We start from the raw sequence: 25,514 nt of genomic DNA on the forward strand, positions 1-25,514 counted from the left end.
AAGCATTGAAACAGTGAAACTAATTTGGGATTACACAGAACATTTGGGAATGAGCGGAAAAACCAGGAGGCAAGGAGACCAGCGGTTTGTTTCACTGTTCCCTTAACAAACATAAACACACACACACAGATCCCAGAACCTATGTTCCCACACTGGTGTGGTTGAGTTTTCCTCTTGTCAATTTTTGTTTCCTCCATATGTAGCCTATAGTACTTGATTCAATAAATGTTTCTAATTATGGGAGGTTCAGAGAAGGAAGACGATCCATGGCCTGGTCCAGACCAGGAACACATTTTAAGAAAGCTAACAAGTCCCCTTAAGTTTTCTGCCTTTGAGTCATGTTTCCCTTCCAGTGATTAGGTTGTTTGTTGAGCACCTACTGTGTGCTGTGGTTATTCTGCCCACTGGGGATTCAGTGGTAAACAGGACATGGGCTTTGCTTAGAAGTGGATCAGAGCTCCTAGGGAGCTAAGGGCAATGTTAGAGACAATAATTGGGAAGCCTCCTATTTAAAGCACCTCCTACTTGGGACTAAGGGTAAGGACTGTTCAGAGAAGCCTTCCTCTTTGGAATGTTGTGAAGAAAAATTCATTCCTCAAGTTCCTTTAGAAAAATGCTACTTAAATACAGTGTTGGGTGTGGTGTAGCATTGTGGCTACCTTTTAAGCAGTTAGCCCATAGGGTCCTTCTGAGGCTGGGTTTTTCCAGTTTCATCTCCATGCACTAGAGTGAGCTCCACTTAAAGAAAGATTTCTCTTTGGTGGTGGCAGTTTTGCCTTTCCTATGTCAGGGCTTGTAGATGTCTGCTGCTCATGATAGAACAGGTCCCTAAGCCTATCTGGACCCAGGTTGCTGAGGCAAAAGTGTCTGTAATTCAGAAACTAGATAAGTATCTCCTTAAGTGCATTTTAAAGTGAATGAGACTTCCTTAGGCATTCTGTAACAGGTTATAGTAGAAATCCTTAGGGATTTGAGATGAAGGTCTACTGTGTAAAATGATGAATGAGAAAAATGTTGATTTTTTAAAATTCATAATCAAATCAGAAACTGATTTGGTTTAAAAGATACCCAAATTCACAGGGTATGAAAAGCTACAAAGATTGTTTTTAATCACTGATTTATTTCATGGATATTATCTAAATGGAGTGTGATTTTTCAAATGGATTTTGTATCCATGGAATTCAATTACTTAGTTTGATATAACTAGCATAACTTGACAGGTTATTCTATAAAAAATACAGGAGTAGTTTTTAAAGTTTGAGAAATGGTGGGAGTATAAGCTAGCTTGCTATAGAAATTTGCAAGTATCTAACTTACCCGACTTATTTATCTCAAAGCAATATCTGTATTGTAAGCATACTTAACTATTGATAGTAGGAATCTGGGTACATGTGTGCAGATATACATTCATGACATATTTTTCTGAGTGGAATATGCAGAAGCCATTTCTATCTACCAACACTGAATTCTCAGTCTTTCTCCTATTTGACTCAATTAGATTTAGCATAAATAAGCTTTTTGAAAAGTATATTTCAAAATAAGCAATAAAAATATTTTTTTATTTCTACGTTAACTATTGGAAGCTAGCTGTCAATTTTGTTTAGATTGAAATGGTTTTATCAGGTAGGACCCCAGCTTGTTCCAACAGTATTGCATTCTGGAGGAAATAAGTCAGACTGAGGAATCTGGGCTCTTATTTTAGTTATCTTAGTTTGTGACTTTGGAAAAGTAATTTAGTTGTCTGTGCATATAAAATATAACATTCTATTGTAGTCTTTGCTCTTTGATGAGCATTTATGATGGACCAGCAAAGGACCTCATCTCAGACCTGAAAGTCATCTCTTCTCACAAATGAGGACACAAAGTCTCAAGGACATAAAATCTATCCATCTCATAGCTGATCAGCAAGTAGTCAGGGGTACAACTGAGTTCTTTCTGTCTCTTCCTTAGATTACTATAGGATTTAAATTGACTTTCCTTTGTTGAAAATACTGATGGTTCACACATATAAAGTAAGACACTCAAGCCCTTTTTAGTTTTCTAATTTGCTCTTTTCCCTGTGAAGATAGTGATATAATTGTTCTGTGGTATCTGCTGACCTTCATTAACAATGCCCCATCATCATTTGTCTCTTGCCTTTTGCATGGCAGAATAACGCTCTAAGAATTACATTTCTTATCCAGACAGGCAGAACATCCTAATTTGAAAATCCAAAAGTTTTGAGTATAGGCATGATGCCCAAATGGAAACATCACCTGACCTCTCATATGAATCACAGTCAGAAACATAGGGACGCCAAAAAATATACTATAAAGTTACCTTCAGTCTCTATTTATAAGGTGTATGTGAAATATAAATGGATTTTGTGTTGTGTATAATTTTCATATTTTATTAGTACATGCAGATATTCCAAAACCCAAAACATTCACATGGGGATACTAAACCTATATATTCCATCATTCAAATATAAACCTTTCACATATTTATAAAAATTTCCCCAATTAAAATATAGGAAAATTTGCTATAAGGCTGTCTAAACCAGAATTCTTATTTTTCTGGGCAGTAAAATTTCCTAAATGCTAAAGGCCAACATAGAATTGCCAGTTTCATTTTGCTCAAGGAGCAACATTGAGGGAAATAAAAATCCACTATCACCAACTTTCTAAAAGTGACAACTTAGAATGAAATGTGTATATGTGTGTGTGTGTGTGTGTGTGTGTGTGTGTATAGCAGGACATGATAGCTCACACCTGTAATCCCAGGGACTTAGAAGACTGAGGCAGGAGAATCACAAGTTCAAGACCCCACTCAGCAATTTCATAGGAACCTGTCACAAAAAGACTGAGGATATAGCTCAATGCCCCTGAATTCAGACCCTAGTACCAAAATAAATATAAACACACACACACACACACACACACACACACACACACACATGAAAGATAAGATACTAGAATTAAAACAATCTTTAACTTTTGCTCTGAGAATATGAATTCTTCCTCTTTGTCATTTACAGCAATACATTAAATTTTCTAACCTGGCCCCTGAGAATGTCTGGTTTTAGAAGATAACTGTACTATTTAACTCAGTTACTGGCCGGCCATAGCTCCTGCAGTGTCCTTACTTTCTGTTCCATTCAGTCTCTGTAGAGATGAGGGTGCCTGTTCTGAGGGCCAGCCTCTTCAGGAGACATGCCCACTGGGAAAATGATGGGTGCAGGTCATTCCCTTTCAGCCATGTCAGCTGTTGATCTGACAGCAGAATTGAGGAGATCCAAGAAACAGGTGAATGTAAGTCCTCTTTGGAAATGGCTATCTATGGGTCTTCCCTAGAATGTTAAGTGACATGATGGATAAAATATTGTGAAAAGTTTGTATACCTGGAAGCAGCAGAATGACTGTTAAGGGAAACTGCTTATTCCCTTTTTGGAAACCTAGGGCAGAGATTTGTGTTAGAAACCTCAGAAGAAATGTCTGATTCTTAACTGTGTATTTTATTTTGCTCTTGGTATTTATTTGCAATCTTCCAAGCCATGAACAATCTGCCCAAGTGTTTCACTTAAGAGAAAATTGTCCAGAATGCCCACTACAAAAGCCAGACACCACAGTCCTCCAATATTGTTCCACCCCTCCTGAGAGAACCTCATGGGCTTCCCTGCCAGATTGATGTAACAGGATGCCTCAGGGAGGAGTGAGTATGAGCAGGAGAGGAGCTTGTGTAGTGCCCTGCATTGCATGACTGGGTTTGTGTAATGAAATTAATGCAGACTTAGACTTGTGGAGTTAAGTACCTTACAGGGATTTTCAGATTTAGTTAGGATGGCTTATTTCCATTGAATGGGACTCTGAAGTCCTACCTCCAAGTGCATTCTGCCTTCCCCTCACTGCTTCATGTTTGATAGAGATCCACATTCTTAGAGATGGTCCTTCTCTCTAGTGTGTGGAATGTGCTCGAATCTATTGGTAGATCCTGGCACCTACTATAGAAGGGAAATAGGTTCCTTTGAGAATGATAGATCCGAATTACTCTCTAGCCTAGGGTGCCAGATACATTGTTCCAGTTAAGCATTGGTTTGAACTAGTAAAGAAAACATGGCTTTGTACAGTTATCACTCAGATTTTTTTAAGAAGTTCTTATATTTACATAAGACACCATTCTGCTAGCCATTTTATAGGATGCAAAGCTTACCTGGCCTGTCCCTTTCAAGGAGGGAAGTGAGTCATGGAGGGAGACATAATGAAATGTTGGAAAAGAGGCGAACACCATTGTACTTCAATAGAGGAAGAAACCGATTATTCTTTTGTTCTTTGATTGCACAACTTTGACATTTGGAAAGTATTTCAAAGACCAAAAGTACAGACCAAAAATACTACCCTTAATTTGAGTGTGATGATTATTATTATTTTTAATCTTTATCCTTTAAAGCCTGGAGGAACGATGCAGGCTTAACAAACACTATATATTCCATAGAAGACCTTTTTCCTGTTTCTCCCCCAAATCTGATAGACTCTACTGTTTGCTTTGCAGTGCTTGTGTAATGCCTTTTTTGTTTACAAAACAAAACAGACTACCTCAGGCAGATGTGTGAGGAAGGGCCTGACAGTGAAGGCTGTCTGGGCCCTTAGTGCTGAAGCCTGGTTGCTGCAGACCTGGATGGGGTGAAGGTACAGGGCCCTGTGGGGGAAGAGCTGTGCTGATTTTCACTCTCTATCTCACCTGTTCTCAGGCTTAATACCCTATTGATTGGCTAAAGAATCACACACCACAGGAGCTGGGGATGTGGCTCAAGTGGTAATGCGCTCACCTGGCATGTGTCGGGGTGCTGGGTTCGATCCTCAGCACCACATAAAAATAAAATAAAGATGTTGTGTCCACCGGAAACTGAAAAATAACTATTAAAAAATTCTCTCTATTTAAAAAAAAAAAGAAGAATCACATACCCACAAGAAAACACAGCTTTCTCCCAGGCCACCAAACTTTTTCCTCTTTTAATATTTTCTTTATGATCAGGAGCTGGACATGGTGAGTAGTGGCCTTTCATACAGAATCTTTCTCTAGCCTAGGAGAGGAGAAGGCCTCCTGGTGCAGGGACAATCTGGCCTTGCTAGCCAGAGAAAGTAAAATCTATATTATACTTGCTTAGCAGAGCAAAATTCTTTTTAAATGTTAATATGTATCCATACCCATCTCCCTTCTCTCCTCTCCTTTCTTATCTGTATGGTGAATGGGATGATTGCACCTGAGAGGCAGATAGCCCAGGTTCCAATCTTCACTCTAAAGACTTATCAGGGCCAACACCTTGGGCAGCCTACACAGCTCTCTGACTTCCATCTTTTCATCTATATAAAGGGGACAATCATAACCTCTACCTAATAAAGTGGTTCAGAGAGTGCACTGCAATCGGATAATGCACATTAATCTCTTAGAATAGCACCAAAAAAAAGAGTTAGTTCTTAGTCTTTTTATTTATGAAGGCAACAAACACCTTTCTCTGAAATTCTCTCATGTGCATGTACACTGTGTGACCTTGACTCATTTCTTAGTTTCTCATTGTCAACTCACTGAAAATGCTTGAAATTCTCTCCTTAAGGAATATCATGTCCCAAACCGGATGACATTATGTAAGCTACATCCTTGGAAGAAAGGCCACTGTACCAACAGGATGTTTACTGCAGATGATTACTGTAAATTGGCAGTAACTTCACAACCACTGTTAGAGCAAAGACCTACTTCAGAGTCTAAGAATCCTGCTATTTGAAAGTGTTAAATCTGGGGCTGGGGTTGTTGCTCAGCAGTAGAGTGCTTGCCTAGCATGTACAAAGCCCTGGGTTCGATCCTCAGCACCACATAAAATAAATAAATACAAATAAATATAGTGTGTTCAACTACAACTAAAAATAAATATTAAAAAAAAGAAAGTGTTAAGTCTGTGGTGAGGTTCCAGGTCTTTGGTGAGGGAGAAGGGAAATGGGCCTAGAAGAAAAGAGGGAGGCTGTCCATTCAGCTGTACTCACAGACGTGGGCCATAGTGTTATTTTTGCTTTTTGCTGGAAAAAGATTATGAAAAAAAAGTGTTTGCTATTTTCATTTTTGTAACTTCTAATGGCCCAGAGGAAAAAAACTAATATTTTGGAAATGTTTGTCTTGAGGGTGACTGAGAAGTCCTGTCGCTGCTAATACCAATTCCTCATGCTCTTGCAAGATTTATGGAAGACAACTAAGAGGAAGGCAAAGCTGTGGTTTTAGCAAAGATTATGATAATGGGCCATTTGCAGAATGTTTCACATTTCATTTTTTTCACCCATCTGAGTTTTACTATAATATTTGATGTAATATATTATAATATATAATATTTGATAGTCTTGATTTTGTAGCCCCAACCAAGATGGCAAACCATAATAATGTAATAGCACCTTAAATTTGCAACCCACATATCTCTGAGGAACTAACAGAGTTTTTCCAGGCAATTTTGAGATCTGATTAATTCTATCATCATCCCTGACAGGCAGACACTGAAGAGATGGGGTCTTGGCACAAGCCCTTTCTGCTAACCTGAGATCATGTCTCCAGCACTGGAAGCTTCCCATGAGACCCCCTTTCCTCTCTAACTTAATTCTGCACTGAGCTGTGGCATTCTGACCCTGCCGGAGGGTCAAGCTTCCTCCTGGAGGTCATCTTTCATTTTTTCCCCCTAACTTTCTTATACACGTAAAACAAACTAATGTAGAAAAACATTTATCATAACACCCTCATTTCCAAGTTTATCAGTGCTCTGCTTCAATTAAACACCATCTTCTTATTGACTGAATACTCCTGGAATTTTCCAGGGTCACTTTGCTTTCTGTGTCCTTATTACCTTCTTCCACAGCATTAATAAACATGTAATCTGTCTTCATCATCCACATTCGTCATGCTGGGATCAAGATCAATTCTTGTGGGACACTATTCAGTAAGCTTTTCACTATACCCCACTATAGGTATAGCCTTTACTGGAAGGAAGCCTGTCTTCAGTGAGTAAATTAATTTGGCCCAAATTGAGAGTTGAAATTATCTCAATCTCACCTGTCAAGGTTTTTGTTGTTGTTGTTGTTGTTTTGTTTTGTTTTGTTTACAGTTAAGTGGGTGTTCTCTTCAAGGAATTCATTATATAGTGCAACATAATGGGACTGATTTTCTGTTGAAAAAGATGGCAGACCAGGATATCTAGAAAGAGTAGGTTGGGGAAAAAATGTCCACAGTCCCTCAACTTGAATGGGGTATATTAAAATTCTCAATTTTGTTTAATGTTTAGAGATATAAGAACTCTGTTTAGGGAATCATATAGACCTAAAATATAAAGCCGTAATGTGAATGAAAACATCTGAACATAGCAATCTGCAAAATGTACATGTAATCAAACTGCAATACAAGAAAGCTTTTCCCAAATGATAAGATAAATAAATACTAGAAGAAAGAGGGGAAATGGAAGCAAACATCTGTTTGCTTTCCTCGATTGTGATGGTATTATGTGTTCAAGAATACCATCATTGTGTGATTTCCAAAACCCATTCTTTCAATTGATTTGGTTTTTCTTTGATCCATATTCATCGGTGTCACACTACTTTTATACTCTTCACTAGGTAAGGTGGTTGGTATCAATTCCACTGCAAAAGCTCAGCTTGATGATGGCAGATTGTTGAAATTGCACTCAACTCTCAATGTAAATGATTGTTGCCTTTTTAATGATCAACATCAACATCATCTCTGTCACATAAAATTATTTAAATCTTCAGATGGCCAGGAAGAACACAAATTCTATCATTCCAAACAGTAAACCAGCACTGAAGAGAGAATTTTAAATTTATTTGTGGATTCAATTTTTTTATCTTTAATAAGACAGGAAAAAGTTTAATTTTCTTTTACTCATTTAGAATCACCTTATTTCTCTCTTCTCCACTCCACTGTTCATTATGTGTAGATACAGTCCAACAGAGAAAACCCTCATAATTTGGCAATAAGAGAGCAGTATTAAATAAAGGACATGTTGTAAATAAATTGTTGTACTTTTCTTGCCCCAACAAAAATCTGCTGATTTGCTCTCATGAAAACACATACACCCCCACACACATACTCACAGTACATAAGTATTAATATATAAGTAGTATCCATTAATGATATTTTCTACCTTCTGATAATCTACAGCCTGAGACTCATTCATATTTGGGGGCCTTATGTGATAGAGTTTTTAAACGAATCATGCTTTCATTCTTTTGACATTATAAACGTTTTGCAGTTACATGTCGTCTTAGTTAAAACTCTAAACTTGAATATGTTACATAAATATGCTGGCATTTATTTCAGTGGACTTTTAAAAGATTATCATTTTAAGTATGTACTGATTCTCTAGTTCATTCTTTCAGGAGAAACTTGTGAGTGGGGAAAATATGTCTTTACAGTGATCTGGGGATGTGAGCAGCAATCATGCCAACAGCCACAACTTTAAAACTGATTTGCAATATGCGGGATTTATTTTAGTGGGTATGACCACTTTGTCTTTGAAATGACAGCTTCAATTATTTTAATACAGTGCTTTTATTGTCACTGATAACTTCTCATGGTATGATTGTCCTTATAATTGAATGCTTCCTCAGTATATTCAACGAGCAATTTGTGGGTCATTTCTGTTGCCGAGAATTATAACAGTTAATAAGAACTTCATTGCATTATGAATGGGGACAAGATGAGGGTATAAGGAATGAGAGAGAGATTTTGGCTTTCTTTTTTAAAGCATGTGTGCTAGGTAAGATTTCAACCGAGATAATAAATATTTCTTTGGGGAAAGTATGAATGTTTTGTCCATCCAGAATCCTTCTAATTAAAAATCTGCAACACAAAATATATAGAAACATATAGAAATCAGGAATTTATTGTATATAATGTGTCCAGATTTTTATTAAATTTGATTTTCTTTGTTTGCATTATCATAGTTGGACTTAAAAGTACTATTTTCATTCACTCTTCTATTAGATATTTTTCTCATGCTGCTTTACAAAAACAGGTGCAGATATTAAAACTTTATTGTTAACTTTAATATTTCCTCATTTACTCCAAGTACTCACCAGATATTCTTTTATAACCATTTTGGCAGAAATTAAAAGTGGATTAAGTGTGGTATAGTTTTACTAGCTTGTTGTATTTTGAAAAATCCATGCTCAATTCTTAGAACACTATGAAGAACAGGTTTTCATTCCATTGAGGAAAAATAGGTAATAAAGCAATTGGATTTATTTTCAGAAAATGTATTATACTTTCTAGAAGTTTTTTATTTGATCCTGGGGTTACACAGGAAATGACATTGTTTCTCCTGTGGGGCATCGGCCTTCTGCATTTTCCCAGCTGGTTATCAGACAGACACTTAGGTTAAGGGAACTCAGCACAAGAATGTCTGTGAATCTGAGTCACCTCAGAGAGAAACCAGGAGTGCCATTTTTATTTTTATTTTTTTTTTAGGAGTGCCACTTTTATTATTAGTGAAAGACAGGAGATAACCATGTATTATGTTTTCAAAAGCTCTCTATATAAGAAATTATAGTTGCTAGAACAAGTTGATTATGACTTAAAATTAGAGTTCATGAAGTATGAAACAGATATTTAAATAAAAAATATTTTAAACCTGTAATCCCCCCGTGGCTCAGGAGGCTGATGCAGGAGGATCATGAGTTCAAAGCCAGCCTCAGCAAAAGCAAGGTGCTAAGCAAATCTCTGTAAATAAAATTGATCCTATCTCTAAACAACATACAAAATAGGGCTGGAGATGTGGTTCAGTGGCCCAGTGCCCCTGAGTCCAGTCACCAGTCTCAAAAAATAAAAATAGAAAATAAAATATTTTAAGGCAGTTGCAGCCTATTTGCTTGTTTCACTGACTTTACATCAAAAAAAAAAAGAAACTTTCATTTCATTAAAACCATCTTTTGAACATTCTATTCTCTTCTTCATGCAAGGAGCCTTTGAGCATACCAACAATATAAGGCTCTTTTGATGATTAAATGAGCCAATATATTTTAAAACACTTCACACTTTGTACTTACTAAATGCTGTGTAATTGTTTTCTTGTGCTGTGATCCTCCTCACACCATATCACTGTTGTTTGTGCTGTTTCTGATCCTAAGTGCAGCCCTGGTCCTTTAGCTTTTCTTGTGTTTGTCTTATTTTGTTCATATCTTAAAAATCTAATTTTACATGCAAGTGAAATTATGGATTTGACAGTTGCTTCTAGCAGCAAAGCAATAAGTAGAATTCCTGTAAGTTCTGATTTCTTCATGCATTTTGAAATTCAGTTACATGTGGTTGGTTACCTGTTTATTTGTGCATTTGTGATTTTTTTCCAGGAATTGATCATATAAACATAGAGTGAAGTTTTTCCAGCTCTATAAAACAACTTTTTACTGAATGGTTAGGTGCCCCCGTTATCACTGAATCCTAGCTATGATTATCTACCTGTTGATTGATTCATTCATTCATTTATTTGGAGGTGCTGGGGATGGAGCCCAGGGCCTCATGCATCCTGAGTAGTTACTCTATCACAGAGGTAAAGCCCAAGTTCCTGTCATTATAGTTATTATCAGCTCAGCTGAAATAAACTTAGCCATAAAACAAAGGAAACTAATCATCTGTTGTTATCCACTCCAAAAGACCACTGGGTGGCACAGTAAAACTCACAGTGTGACAAGCCTAAAAAAGAGCCAGCAGCACATGTCATTTGACTGACTCAGGAAATCAAGTTCTCTCCTCACCTGTCATGAATCTGGATCCTCAGTCTAGGTGTCCAGCGGGAGAAGAATGGATGAAGAAAGTGCGGTAGACATAAGCAAAGTAGATTTATTCAGCCATAAAGGAAAATTGAAATTATGTCGTTTGCAGGAAAATGGATAGAACCTGATACCTTTATATTAAGCAAAGTATGCCAAACTCAGAAGGTCAACGATTGTGTGCCCTCTCTCATATGTGGAAGCTAAAGAGGGCAAAGAAAAAGAAAGGTGTGTGTTTGTTGGGGTGGGGGGTCTCATGAAAATGGAAAGGAGACAGTAGAGGAAAGGAGGCAGGAGGGAAGGGAAAGGGAACATACTGGGGAATGACATTGCCAAGTTGCATTTTGATATTCTGTGCATATAGTAATATGTAATAATGAATCCCTTCATTGTGCACAACTATAATGCACCAATAAAAAGTATGGGGTGGACTATGAAGTCAAACAACAACAAGTGCTGGCGAGGATGTGGAGAAAAGGGTACACTTGTACATTGCTGGTGGGACTGCAAATTGGTGCGGCCAATTTGGAAAGCAGTTTGGAGATTCCTGGGAAAGCTGGGAATGGAACCACCATTTGACCCTGCTATTGCCCTTCTCGGACTATTCCCTAAAGACCTTAAAAGAGCATGCTACAGGGATACTGCCACATCGATGTTCATAGCAATAACTAGACTGTGGAACCAACCCAGATGCCCTTCAATAGATGAATGGATAAAAAAAAAAAATGTGGCATTTATACACCATGGAATATTACGCAGCACTTAAAAATGACAAAATCATGGAATTTGCAGGGAAATGGATGGCACTAGAGCAGATTATGCTTAGTGAAGCTAGCCAATCCCTAAAAAACAAATACCAAATGTCTTCTTTGATATAATGAGAGCAACTATGAACAGAGCAGGGAGGAAGAGCAGGAAGAAAAGATTAACATTAAACGGAGACATGAGATGGGAGGGAAAGGGAGAGAAAAGGGAAATTGCATGGAAAAGGAGGGAGACCCTCATTGCTATACAAAATTACATATAAGAGGTTGTGAGGGGAATGGGAAAATAAACAAGGAGAGAAATGAATTACAGTAGATGGGGTAGAGAGAGAAGATGAGAGGGGAGGGGAGGGGGGATAGTAGGGGATAGGAAAGGTAGCAGAATACAACAATTACTAATAGGGCATTATGTAAAATTGTGGATGTGTAACCGACGAGATTCTGCAATCTGCATTTGGGGTAAAATTGGGAGTTCATAACCCACTTCAATCTAATGTATGAAATATGATATGTCAAGAGCTTTGTAATGTTGTGAACAACCAATTAAAAAAAAGAAAAAAAAAGTATGGGTTGGGGGGAATCTGTTTCCTCCTCTACTTTCTTAAGAGAAATATATTTGTGACTCAAGTGACCTTTTTATGACCATTCAATCTTTATGATTAAGTTAGAATTTATTCCTGAAATTCTAGATTTTGTCTCTTCTAATCAAAATGGTTTTGTTCAAGAGTTTGCCCTGGCTTAAAGGAGCCAGTTAAATAGTGATTTGAAAATACATTTTTTTGTTATTACTCACATTGTTGTTAATACCTTTATATTATTTTCCTTTTGTAATGACAATATTATTTTGAAAAAGGGAAATCTTTAGTCAGACCTCACAATACTAAGTTCACCTTCATATCTAAAGACTCAATCCAACGACTATGTCTAACTGTAAAGCTCTAATTAAACACTAAATAACGATTCTGTGATACAGATCTGAAAGTGGCTTCACTTTCAGTCAGCCTACTATGAATGGGCATTTGATTTACAGGTCTAAGCAATATTTTTTTCTCTAAGTTAATTAGAAGCTACTGAATCTATCAATTATAATCGAGATCTTCACAGTCTAAAACACGTGATAATGTCAGGTGACAGACACCCACAGGTGTCACCCACAGTCTCCTTCAGCATAGTATAGGCAGGGAATTTCTAATATTCAAATAATCACTCAGCGTTATACATTACTGCGGGAGGCCATCCTCCCACGTGATTTGAGTTACCTCCCTGGCTGGGTGAGTGCACTTAGACACAGCTGTGTCAAATCTTTCCCCACCCTTCTCCAGGTCTGAGGGCTTGTCCGTGCAGAGGCGTGTCTGGCTACTGCCCTGAAGACCTTGGGATGCTGCCCCCTTAATCTTCATTGGATGGTATTTTCCCCAGAATTTCTTGTTCCCCAATGAATGTCCACTCCCTGGCGTTCTGTCTGTCTCGCTGGCCTCTTCAGTAAACCTCGATGCCACATTCAGTGGCTGGAGGCTGGAGCTAGGAGAAGCTCTCCTGGAGTTGGTTTTAAAGGTAATTAGAGTCTTGTCTCTTCAATTCAAAACTCCCTAATGTTTTCTCACGGTTTGGACCTTCTTTCATGAAGCCAGCGTGGGTCACAGGCTAGACATTACATAGATTGTGAACCTCACTTTTCAGATAAACCTCATGATAACAGGGAATTTAGTTTTAAATTCAAGCTTTGTCACTAGGTAGTTATGTGACCATCACAAATTTACTATCTCTGAGTTGTGGCTTTCTCCTCTTTCCAAGCCCAGGATATAATGGTTTACTTAATCTCTTAAAGTTGTGTCAGTATCATGTGTATTTTTTACTCACTGGGGACCCACAGTCAGCAATTGTTGGCTCTCTTCTCTAGGGGCTAGCAGTTTAGGTGGGAGACAGATCAAGATGTGATCTGGTCTCCTCTAGTAGGGATGAGGGCCAGGAGCAGGGAGAGAGCAGGGGTGGTCAAGACAGAGGAAGGTCAGCTTAGGCTTGGAGAGGAGGTAACTCAGCCAGAAAGCTGAATCTCACAGATGGATGTTGTTCAGGGAAGGCATGTGATATGGAGTGTGTGTGATTTGTGGTCAGGGAGGTTAGTTATGTGACAGGGAATTAAAAAGGAGAGAGACAGATGTTCTAAGAGGGCAGCTGAGGACTGCGCAGGTGAGCCTGACCCGGGAACGAGAGATGTTGTATAATCAGAGAGGAGAGGATGGAAGGAGAGGATGGAAGGAGAGGCAAGAGAGAGTGAGCTAGTCTGGACGGCCTTGCACTTCATACTGAGGATTGGCCTCAAGGGGGGATTTGATAATGAACAAGTAAAGAAGGACTGCAGTTGCTCAGAAGACTTTGAGAGGGCCTGGGGCACTGGGAAAGCAAATGGGAGAGTGGCAGGAGGATAGGCCTAAGGAAAAGGTTCTCTTCCTTGGGCTCAGTTAAGACATCTCTAACCTTTAGGGCATGAAGGGACAGGGATCTCGTACATGCTGTGTGTTGATTTTCATTAGAAATAGGGTTTAGAGAAATCAAAAATACTTAGTCCTTTTTGGAAGAAAAGAGTCTATAGTGACTAATCAAAGCAATTAATGACAATAATACTGTTTAAATTCTCATTAAAGAAAATACTAAAACACTAGAAATTGAAAAATGAGCTTAACAGGGACTCTGATAATTTATTAGAAATATCTAATTATATGATGTTAAATCTGGTTTTAGAAGCCCTACAAATATGTGGTTTTATTAATCCCTATTCAGAAGAACCATCTGGATCTTTCTCTTGTGCTTCTCTCTGCCTTCCTGGCACTATGTCACTCTCACCCCTTCACCCAGAGCCTGTGCTGGCCACATGTGAGATTATTATATATTGGGGGTGTCTGCAATGCCTGCTGAATGGATGCAGATAATGTCTTTGTTTACTGAAAGCCTGAGTATGAAATACTTCTCTGAGCTTGGAAAGGAAGGCCAGCAGTCTGCTTAGCTGATGACTTGGGCTAATTCTTGCCTGGAGCCAGGGTTGACCCAAGTTTTTAATCATACTGCTTGGGAACTCATGTTTGTCTCTGAAAAGATGTATGTCTGAAGTTAGTGCTACAGATTCCATGAAAGCCCCTAAGTGTCATTTATAGTGGAAGCTATGAATTACCCATGGTCGCCTCCCCAAAGTGAGGGTGGGGTCAGGTCCTGTGTTCCCCTCACACTGACCCAATTGCCCAGAAGCCATTCCTCAGGGTGGAGGGAAGGAGGTGTAGAGGTTGGTTGCATTTTCCATTGGCAGTCCAGGAGTTACAGGCTGGTTCTTCCCCCCATATATCTGGACCTTTTCTAAATATTAACAATGGAAGAAATTAGAAATAGCTTCAATTATAAACCCAGAGTTCCAGGACAATGTATTGTCTGAGTTATGAATCTTAGAACTGCTCACACTCTTGGCTTGTGGAAACTCCTGGGTCTTAATCACGACTGTTGATTTCAAGAAGTTGAAGGGAGGCATTTCTAGGAGTGTTCCAATAAGACTGAGAGCTTTTGGGAGAGATTATCTTGGAAATTTTGACAAAGACTCAACAACTTGAGTATAGATGCTTCGCTTTCATTTTTTAAAGTGTCAAAACCTTCACTCATGTATATTTGAGTGAAGATTCCAAGTTTGTAGAGGCTTATAAAATCATAGGGAGAGATAATGACAGCTAGTGTGGAAAATTCTAGACTTGCAGAGCTGGAGTTGAAAGGGTAAAGTTTCCAAGCTGGAAAGCTTGAATGTAAAAGATTAGGTATTATTAAGTTCCTCTGTTACACCCAGATTCCTGAGATAGTTAAAACAACGCCCTACTGGCCTTTTAGCCTAGGGCCCTGTGCAGTTCCTCACAGGGCCCGAACCAATCAGTTTGAATGTGTAACCCGCTTACGAATGACCAATCACCACCACCCGTCCGGTTCCCGCCAATGATTGTGCCAATCACATCTCAGAGTTGTTGTTCAATTTCCCCGCGCCTCATGATGATTTGTTCTGATGTATGCAAAGCCCACCGCCCTCTCCAAAAAGTGTACTTAAGCTCTGCTTGACCTTTGCTCTGGGCTCTGGGCTGCTCTCCCTTCTTGAGTGAGCACAGAGTCCCAGCGTGCTGGAATGGATCCCCAATAAATCCCCTTTTGCCAATTGCATGGAGTAAGTCTCTTGTATGGTCTCTCCCTCCGACGCTCCACCGGACCCCTCTTACAGAGTGACCCATAGGCATAACCTGCTTTCCACTTGTCATGGTATTTCTGGATCCTATTTTAGGGGAGGTGAACTCTGCTTTTTTTATCATTAGCAGAGCATTTTGTCAACCAGCTCTTACAGATATGCAAAATGTAATCATTTATTATGAGAACACTAAAGGATACTAAACTATGTCTTCAGTTTCATCCCAAACTATGTTATTATCTTATGCTTCAGTGCTTACCTGCATTAGGTTTTGAGCTACTTAATTAAATTAATATTCAATACTTTCACCTGTTAGATAGTACAGAGACTAGGAAGAGGTGTTTATTTTTACTCTGTGTCTTCATGGCCCTTTTGTGTTTTCCTCAGCTAAATGTCTAGTTCTTACACCTCTCTATTTTTACCTCCTGTTTCCCTGTCCAGTATTAGCAAATTTTCTGCTCAGTAAGACATAGAAAGAGCTCTTTCCAGTTACCAGTGACTAGTTAAAATCCTTGCCCTAACACTGGAAAGTATTAAAGGAAATTTTAGTGTTGACAGTTGGCTATTAGCCACTCATTAGTTCATCATTCACTCCCCAGGTGTCTGTAGATCACCTATTAGGTTCAATTCATTGGCTAGGATTGTGATAAATGTTGTCGAGAAATGTCCAGGGTACTCCACAAACCTGTACCAGGAGGAGGGACTCTGCAAAGGAACCAGGAGTGTCTTCCTGAGAGTGTGATATGGAAGCTGAGACCTCAAGGAAAGTCAGAAGTGAGGGGCCAGGTAGTCCATCAGGTTCATTGGTGAGCTGAAAGGTGCCCTAGGTTCATTAGGTAGAAGATCAACTTACAGAAAAGTCAAAAGATACATAAGTAGTGGTCATCCTAGTTAATAAGATTGAAAACTCTCACAGGAGGTTTGGCCAGCACTGAGGAGAATTAATTAGATTTATGGACTTAATGTTCGGGGTGACTATTTTCCTAGGCTAAACAGTATGGAAAATGTACATAAATGTAATAGGAAATGCAGAAGGCTCACTCAATGGAGTTCCATAATTCTGTTTCTGAATATCAGTCACTACCTCCAATCTAATTAAGTGTGCAATGAATGCTTATTGAATTGAACCTCAACCTTTTCTTGGAGGCAGAAATAATTATCACCTGAAAAGTTTTACAGACAAGAAGACACAGACCCAAGACCTGTGTTTAACAGTCAGACAGTCAGGAAAAGATTTTTGAGCTTATAGTCTTATGTCTAAATAAAAGTTAAATATGATGACCGCTCCATTGACTGCAGAAGCATGAAAGAATACCTTGACATTACCCTAGAACCAGTTATTAATTTTAATGAGAAGAAAAATTCAGAATGATTGCTTCAAATAAGTCATGGCCATACTTCAGACTCCATCAGGAAGGTCACTGTGATGCCTCCTTTGAATAGTTTTCTAGCTTCTCATCTCTTACGGTCAGCAAGAACAGCTCCCCACATGCCCTTTATCCTTCTCATTCCCTCTCCATCCTCAGTCATTGCATTGGCCCACACTTGTGTCTTTCTCAGATCTCCTAGCCACACCCCACACTGGCTGTAGGAGCTTTTATTTTCTTGCTTCACAACCCATCCCAGCCTGTAGCCATTAACATAAATCCAGACTTTATTTAAAATGCAACATCTAGGCCCTTGTTGCTGGAGATTGGACTTTACTTACTTTAAACGAATCTGGGGTCACACTCCAGCTTGAAACTCTGTAAATAGTTTTGTACTACCTTAGCATTTAGGGCTATGCTCCAAGTTTCTCATGGATACCTAAAACTACATGTAACATTGAACTCTCTATGTGATTGTTTTTCTCCAAACATACATGCCTATGGTAAAACTTAATTTAAATGAAGTGTAGTAAGTGATTACTAACGATAATAATATAAAGTAGACCAATTATAACAATATACATTTATAAAATTGCCTTGTACATGGGAGCCCTTATTGTAAAAGCTCTGAGATACTTCGATAATCAATCTGATAACTAAGCCAGTTTCTAAGTGACTAAGGGTTGGGTAGCACATACAATATGGACACACTGGACAAAGGATGGTTCAAATCCTGGGTGGGATGGTGCGACAATTCATCATACTCCCAGAACAACATGTAATTTGAAACTTACAAGTTGCTTATTTCTGGAATTTTCTATTTAATATTTTCATACTGCTGGTAAATGAAATCACAGAAAGTAAAACTGCTCATGAGGTGGGACTACTATGTATATTTAGTACTAAGAATATTCTGGAACCAGTTGTGACACATGCTTGAAATTCCTTCATATTGGAAGATGAGGCAGAAGGATCCCAAGGGAGACCTTATCTCAAAATGAAAAAATAAAAAGAGCTGGTGTAGCTCAGTGGTACAGCATCCCTGGGATCAATCCTCAGTACTGGGGAAAAAAGAAAAAAAAATTGCTGGGTTCCTCCAAGCCATTTTGTTTATTTTGTATTTGGTGTTCCCTAATGGAATCTTTCCTTTTCTCTCTCCTCTTCTCTCCTGCCTCCTGCTCCTGCCCTCAACATTCTCTCTCTCTCTCTCTCTCTCTCTCTCTCTCTCTCTCTCTCTCTCCCTCTCTCTCCCTCTCTCTCCCTCTCTCTCCCTCTCTCTCCCTCTCCCCCCCCTTCACTTCAACCACACTCCATCCTTTGGCCCAGGTGATTGCTTCCTTGGGCCTTCCCTGGCCTCCCAGCCTGTCCACGTCCTGCCTCTCTCCCAGCCCAGCTCACCCTGGACTTAACACACTGCTCAGTGATGTTGGCCCCTCTGGGCCATCAGCCCCTTCAGGACAAGGACTATCCTCTGTGATTTTACTTCTGTATTTCCAATCCCGGTTCTCTGCCAAGACCTCAGTAAGTAATTTTTGCTTGTTTTTATTTTTCATAAAAACAATAAAACTCTTGAAGGTATTTAATGGGGAAAAATAGGACTTGATTTGCATATGGAACAGATCACTGAGGCAGAGACTCAGTAAATGGGTCCCTGTGGCTTCCAGATGGAAAGTGGGTTGTTTTCAAGTGGATATTTCCCATCTTATTCCAAGTCAGGGGCTTCGGGTGGGAGGCAGAAGACTGTGCTCAAGAGTATTGTCCCTTGAGTTCTCTCCAAATGAACCCAGATTCATTTAAAGTAAGTGAAGTCCAGTCTCCAGAAGAAGCAGTTCATACAACTTATTGTCTTAGAAACGTGGCGTCACAACTTCCAAGAACACTTTGGGCTTGTTCTTCATCATGTCTTTGAATAACTGTGTGCCCCTGGATCACCCTGAAAACTCTCTGAGTCTGATTGTTTATTTGCAAAATTTTGCATCAAATATAAATCCTTCTCCTATCACAACATGGTCAAGAGGATTAATGTAGGTGAAAATTCTTTGCAAGCTGAGGTTGTGAGAGATGTAAACTATAATATCATGATTTGCCTATAAAACATGTTGACTAGATTGCTGATCAGTCTCTGCTTCTTCCTTTTATTAATATGCTTAGAATTTCTAAACATTGCCTGTTACCATTAATATTGTTCATTCATTCTGTGAAATCATCAGAGCTGGAGGAAACCTATTGTTCCATCCAAACACCCTGATCATAAGAGGAGCATTATTGGTTGGAGAAGTTACAAACTACAGCTCTTTTCAGCAAAGGAAAGTGCAAAGATGTTAAGAAAGAACCATTTAAAAAAAATGCAACCACAGGGGCTGAGGTTGTGGCTCAGAGGTAGAGTGCTCGCCTAGCATGTGTGAGGCCCTGGGTTCGATCCTCAGCACCACATAATAATAAATAAAGGTATTGTGTCCATCTACAGCTAAAAAATATTTTTTTAAAAAATGCAACCACAGCATGGAGTTGGGCAATCCTGGGTTCAAATATTGTCTGTGACCTTGGGGCTATTTGTGCAACTTTTTGAGATTTATTCTCCTCATTGATTAGAGGAAGGAATAATAATATGTACAGGAAAGGGCAGCAGGAGAATGACTGACATGTACCCAGCCAGGACAGCCTCTTACACTGCTGGTGTCTATTCAGTCTTTTCTTAGTGTGGATGCTATCCTGGCTAGTAATGATTGCCCATGTCTTGGGACACCTTCTGAGTCCTGGTATTCCTGAATCTCAATTTTGTACATCTGAGCAGCTTGTGATAGATAACTAATAATTATTATAATAAAAAATGAATCATAATTGTTGGTTGGGGTGAGGAGCTAGGCATGCCAGGCCTCTACTTGTTTCTTTATGAAGTACTTTTTAGTCGTCCAGAACAGCCTTTGTTACAGGTCAGGAGGTACACTTGACAGGTGAAGGAGCTGAGGTTGAGGAAGGTTAACAGACTGGCCCACTCTTACCCCAAAGCCAGGAGCTTTCTGAGTAACACTAAGTCCTGTGCTCAGATCTCAAGTCTCATGACTCGCAGACCCCTGCCTCCTCTCCAAACTGGATCCTTTTCTTCTCTGGTACTCTGTTGTCCCCACTCCCCTTGGTCAGGAAATCTCTTTCCTGCTGACTTTTTGCAACCAATGTGCTCACATCCTCCATTGTAGACAAGGACTCTTCTGTGAGTTAATATCTTTACTATTTTTTCTAATATTTAGAAAACACACTGGAGCTTTGCTTCTAGATTATGATTATTGGGATCCTTAGGGTTAATCTTATGGCTTAATTCTTAGAAGTGTTATCTTGTTATGTTTAAGCTATTTTTTCCTCAAGCCAAGGGCCATTACAGCCTCCTAAGTGTTTAGGCACTAATTTTGAGAACTTAGCTTTGACAAAATTGTTTTAGAGAATTGGATTATTTTAATCAAACTTTTCAGTCCTTTGTTGTTGGTATTGATGGTCTTTTTCCTTGGCCATTTTAAATTGTCTTCAGAGGATCAAGAAAAGAAAGTACCAGTTCTTTTGAGATGCTTTTAAGTAGCTTTTTAGCTAGTGCTTTTTAGTTATTGAAGAAATGTGCACCATATGAGCATATTAAACAATTTGGGCTAAATGCTCTTCTGTCCCACTTCTGAATCCTTGCAGAAAGCTTCTAACACTTGCTAAGATTGTTTCAGGTAAGGAACTCTTGACTTCCAACCTAATCATTTTCACTTTGCATTGGGGTATACATAGTCACAAAGATTGAAATGCCACTCAATGGTAAAACTTTAGTTCTTATATCTGGCATTACCGTGTTTTATTATTACTGTGGTTGAGTTGCCCCAGTATGTGTTAACAGAAGGTGCCAAATCCCCCCCATCCCCTCCACTTGCCCCATCTGCTTTTAAGTAAGTTTTATTGTATTGAAAAAGTAAGATTCTGGATTCTTTTATTGCCAGGAAACAAAAAATCATTTTCATGAATGTTGCTTCTTGGATGACAATGTCAGTCATCTCTTTGAAAATTCATTTTGGAAATGAAGTTTGTTCCTCAAACATCCTTATAAAGAAGCTGTAAAAATGGCAGGGAAAAGATAATAATAGAGTAGAAGTATTAGAGCATTTATACAAGGAAACTTAGTTTACCTTCCTTCAAACTTTTTTTTATGCAGCATACATGAAAGTATGCTGCATAACTTTCCTTCCTCTATTTCTCTTTTTTTTCTCAGTCTCCTCCGAAGGGTTCTGTGCTTTAGATCAGAGCTCCAGCCTTATTACCAGTGCTTCCTGGCCAGGCACACTGGTGAGCCCAGGCCCCATACTAGAGTCAACAGCCCAGGCTTCCTGTGGGGGAGGTAGGATGAGAGGCTGCCTGGAAGCCCCACATTGATCTTGGGGTCAAATTTCCCCTCCCTACCATCAACTCCAAATGTGTAAAACACTAATATTTTGAGTTGTTAAACTACCCCATTTACAATAATCTCAAAAAAATAAGATACTTGGGAATCAATTTAACGAAAGATGTGAGAGATCTATACAATGAGAACTACAGAACCCTAAAGAAAGAAGTCAAAGAAGACCTTAGAAGATGGAAAGATCTACCTTGATCTTGGATAGGCAGAATTAATATTATCAAAGTGGCCATACTGCCAAAAGCATTATACAGATTTAATGTGATTCCAGTCAAAATCCCAATGGCATTCCTCATAGAAATAGAAAAAGCAATCATGAAATTCATCTGGAAAAATAAGAAACCCAGAATAGCTAAAGCAATCCTTAGCAGGAAGAGTGAAGCAGGTGGCATCACTATACCAGACCTTAAACTATACTACAGAGCAATAGTAACAAAAACAGCATGGTATTGGCACCAAAACAGACTGGTTGACCAATAGTACAGAATAGAGGACACAGAGAATAATGCACAAAATTACAATTATCTTATATTAGACAAAGGTGTCAAAAACATGCACTGGAGAAAAGATAGCATCTTCAACAAATGGTGCTGAGAAAACTGGAAATCCATATGCAACAAAATGAAATTAAACCTATATCTCTCACCATGCACAAAACTTAACTCAAAATGGATCAAGGACCTAGGAATTAAACCAGAGACTCTGTGTCTAATAGAAGTAAAAGTAGGCCCTAATCTTCATCATGTTGGATTAAGCCCCACTTCCTTAATAAGACTCCTATAGGGCAAGAATTAAAACTAAGAATCAATAAATGGGATAGATTCAAACTAAAAAGTTTCTTATCAGCAAAAGAAACAATTTGTGAGGTGAACAGAGAGCCTATATCCTGGGAGCAAATTTTTACCTCTCACATATCAGGTAGAGCACTAATCTCTAGGGTATATAAAGACTTCAAAAAGCTAAGCACCAATAAAACAAATAAGTCAATCAACAAATGGGCCAAGGACCTGAACAGTCACTTCTCAGAAGAGGATATACAATCAGTCAACAAATATATGAAAAAATATTCTTCATCTCTAGCAATTAGAGAAATGCAAATCAAAACTACTCTAAGATATCATCTTACTCCAGTCAGAATGGCAGCTATTATGAAGACAAACAACAGTAAGTGTTGGCAAGGATTAGGGGAAAAAGGTACACTCGTACATTGCTGGTGGGACTGCAAATTGGTACAGCCAATATGGAAAGCAGTATGATGATTCCTTGGAAATCAGGGAATGGTACCACCATTTGATCCAGCTATTCCTCTCCTTGGTCTGTACCCAAAGAACTTAAAAACAGCATACTACAGGGACAGACACATCAATGTCTATAGCAGCACAATTCACAATAGCTAAACTGTGGAGCTAACTTAGATGCCCTTCAGTGGATGAATGAATAAAAAAATGTGGCATATATACACAATGAAATTTTATTCAGCATTAAAAAAGAACAAAATCATGGCATTTGTAGGTAAATGGATGGCTGGAGAAGATAATGCTAAGTGAAAACAAATGCCGAATGTTTTTTCTGATATAAGGAGGCTAACTCATAGTGGGGTAGGGAGGGGGAGCAAGGGAGGAATAGATGAATTCTAGATAGGGCAGAGGGATGAGAGGGAAAGAGAGGGAGCAGGGGATTAGCAAGGATGGTGCAATGTGATAGACATCATTATCAAAGTACATGTATGAAGACAGGAATTGGTGTCATACTTTATATATAACCAGAGATATGAAAAAGTTGTGTTGTATATGTGTCATAAGACATTCTTCTGTCATTTATTTTTTAAATCAATTAAAAGAATAATAATTGTAGATGAAACTGATAAATACAATCAGCTACATATTCTTGCTCTTAATAAGTAAATTTAGCAAATGTTTTAGAGGTTTATGTTTAAGAATTTTCACAAAGTTTTGTACAAGAACTTATATGAATTTCATTCAAATAGCTTACTGTGATACCTATGTCTTACATTAAGACATTTTTATGCTATGTAATTTTTAATTACAAATTCACCCAATAATCTAAATAATAATTTAATTACAAATTTACCCAATAATAAATTATCTGTATTTTTTTAAAAAACCAAGATATTAAAGTAAAAAAAATTTGAGTTGTCCTTAATGTTGAAAATGGATATGCAATGAAAATCAAATTTGAGGAATTATAGATCTTGTAACCTGAAGAGTGATTACAGAGGTAGAAAGCATAGCTACAAATTGTCCTACAACCATTTGAAGAAGGGAACTGACACCAAGACCATCCAAGACCATCAAGCTTATTTCCCTACCTACCCCAAATACCTCCATGCCTGTATTTCATGGGTGGCTTTGGGAGGAAAGGCTGTTATTTGAGGAGCTGGACAGTATGTAAATTGAGGAAAATGCTTAAACTCTTAGGTTTACTCATGGTAAGTCAGGATGGGGGATTCTTGGGGAATACCTCCAGTAGGGCCCAGGTAATGACCTTCTGTCTGCTGTGCTACTGACAAAGGGCTCTCACAAGTGATTGGAGTGAAAGGGGCATATATTGGGGATCCAAAGGCACTAGCTTTTTTGTTTGTTGCTATGGTGTTTGGAGCTTTTTGTTTTTTGAGACAGAGCCTTCATATGGTTGCCCAAGCTGGTCTAGAACTCCTGGGCTCAAGCAGTCCTCCTGCCTCAGTCTCCTGAGTTGCTTGAAATGCATCTATTCTTAATGGTGCCCTACTATGTTGTTTTGTGTTCATTTGGAGAACACTGGTGAAATATGCAGTACAGAATCAGCCTCCAGGTATCATCAGCAGGTCCCAGGCAAACGTTCTCCATGTAGTAGATGCTGAAGAATTTTTTTTTCCTTTTTGTACTGGGGATTGGACTCAGGGGCACTCAACCACTGAACCACTTCCCGAGCCCTATTTTGTCTCTTATTTAGAGACAGGGTCTCATTGAATTGCTTAGTGCCTCACCATTGCTGAGACTGGCTTTGAACTCTTGAGCCTCCTGCCTCAGCCTCCTGAGCCAATGGGATTATAGGCATGTGCCTCCTCTCCTGGCTGCTGAAGAGATTTTATGTAGATTGTCACTTCCTGTGGGTCCTGTAACTTTGTGCTTTGTACAAACCCTTCCTGGCTCCTTGTCATAATAGTTCTTCCTTGGTGTGAGCTATTTCTAACATGCTCCCATGGGCTCCTCAAGGACAGAGGCAGGCTGTGCCTGCTTTCTATCCATTGCAGAAAAGGTTTTCTGTTGCAGGTCAGGTGAGCTAGAAAACAGATGTGACCATCTCACTGAGGGAGCACTGAAGTGAGATCCACCATCCATAATGTCCTCCTCAAGGACAGAGGCAGGCTGTGCCTGATACCTTTTTTTATTCTTCCCCCGAGCCTGGCACAAGGCCTGATATGTGATGGATACCTTGGAAAGACAAGATGGAGAAAACAAGAATAAAATAATTTTATTCTTATTTATTGATGTCACAATTTGCCCCATCTTAGGAGTCATACAGTACAAGAGCTTGAAAGACCCTCCATGGCAGTTAATGATTTATTGGTACCTCTGGCACTTGTGATTTAGTCCTAGTTTTTTGAGAAATCTCCATACTTCTTTCCAGAGTAGTTGCAGCAATCTGCAGTCCCACCACAATGTACGAGTAGACCCTATTCCCCACTTCCTTGCCAACATTTATTGTTACTTTTATTCTTGATAATTGCCATTCTGACTGGGATAAGGTGTAATCAGACAAAGGGAAATGAAGGGAAGGGAGAGGGGATAGGAAAAGGAAAGACAGTGAAATGTATCTGAAATAATTTTCCTATGTACATATTCATATACACCATAGTGAATCTTACACATCATTCTATAGCCATAAGAATGGGGTCCTAACTACCCTTACATATATTCTGTGTTTGTACAATTATATCAATGAATTCTACTGTCATGTATAACT

General features: G+C 38.8%; 1 pseudogene; it reads left to right on the forward strand.

Moving 5' to 3' along the window:
• The first annotated feature begins 3,191 nt into the window (after positions 1 to 3,191).
• LOC113199297 (protein THEMIS3-like) overlaps positions 3,192 to 25,514 on the forward strand; it is a 96,960-nt pseudogene continuing 74,637 nt past the window's right edge.

This window comes from Urocitellus parryii, chromosome 13 (genome assembly GCF_045843805.1).
Source record: "Urocitellus parryii isolate mUroPar1 chromosome 13, mUroPar1.hap1, whole genome shotgun sequence".
Lineage (NCBI taxonomy): Eukaryota > Metazoa > Chordata > Mammalia > Rodentia > Sciuridae > Urocitellus > Urocitellus parryii.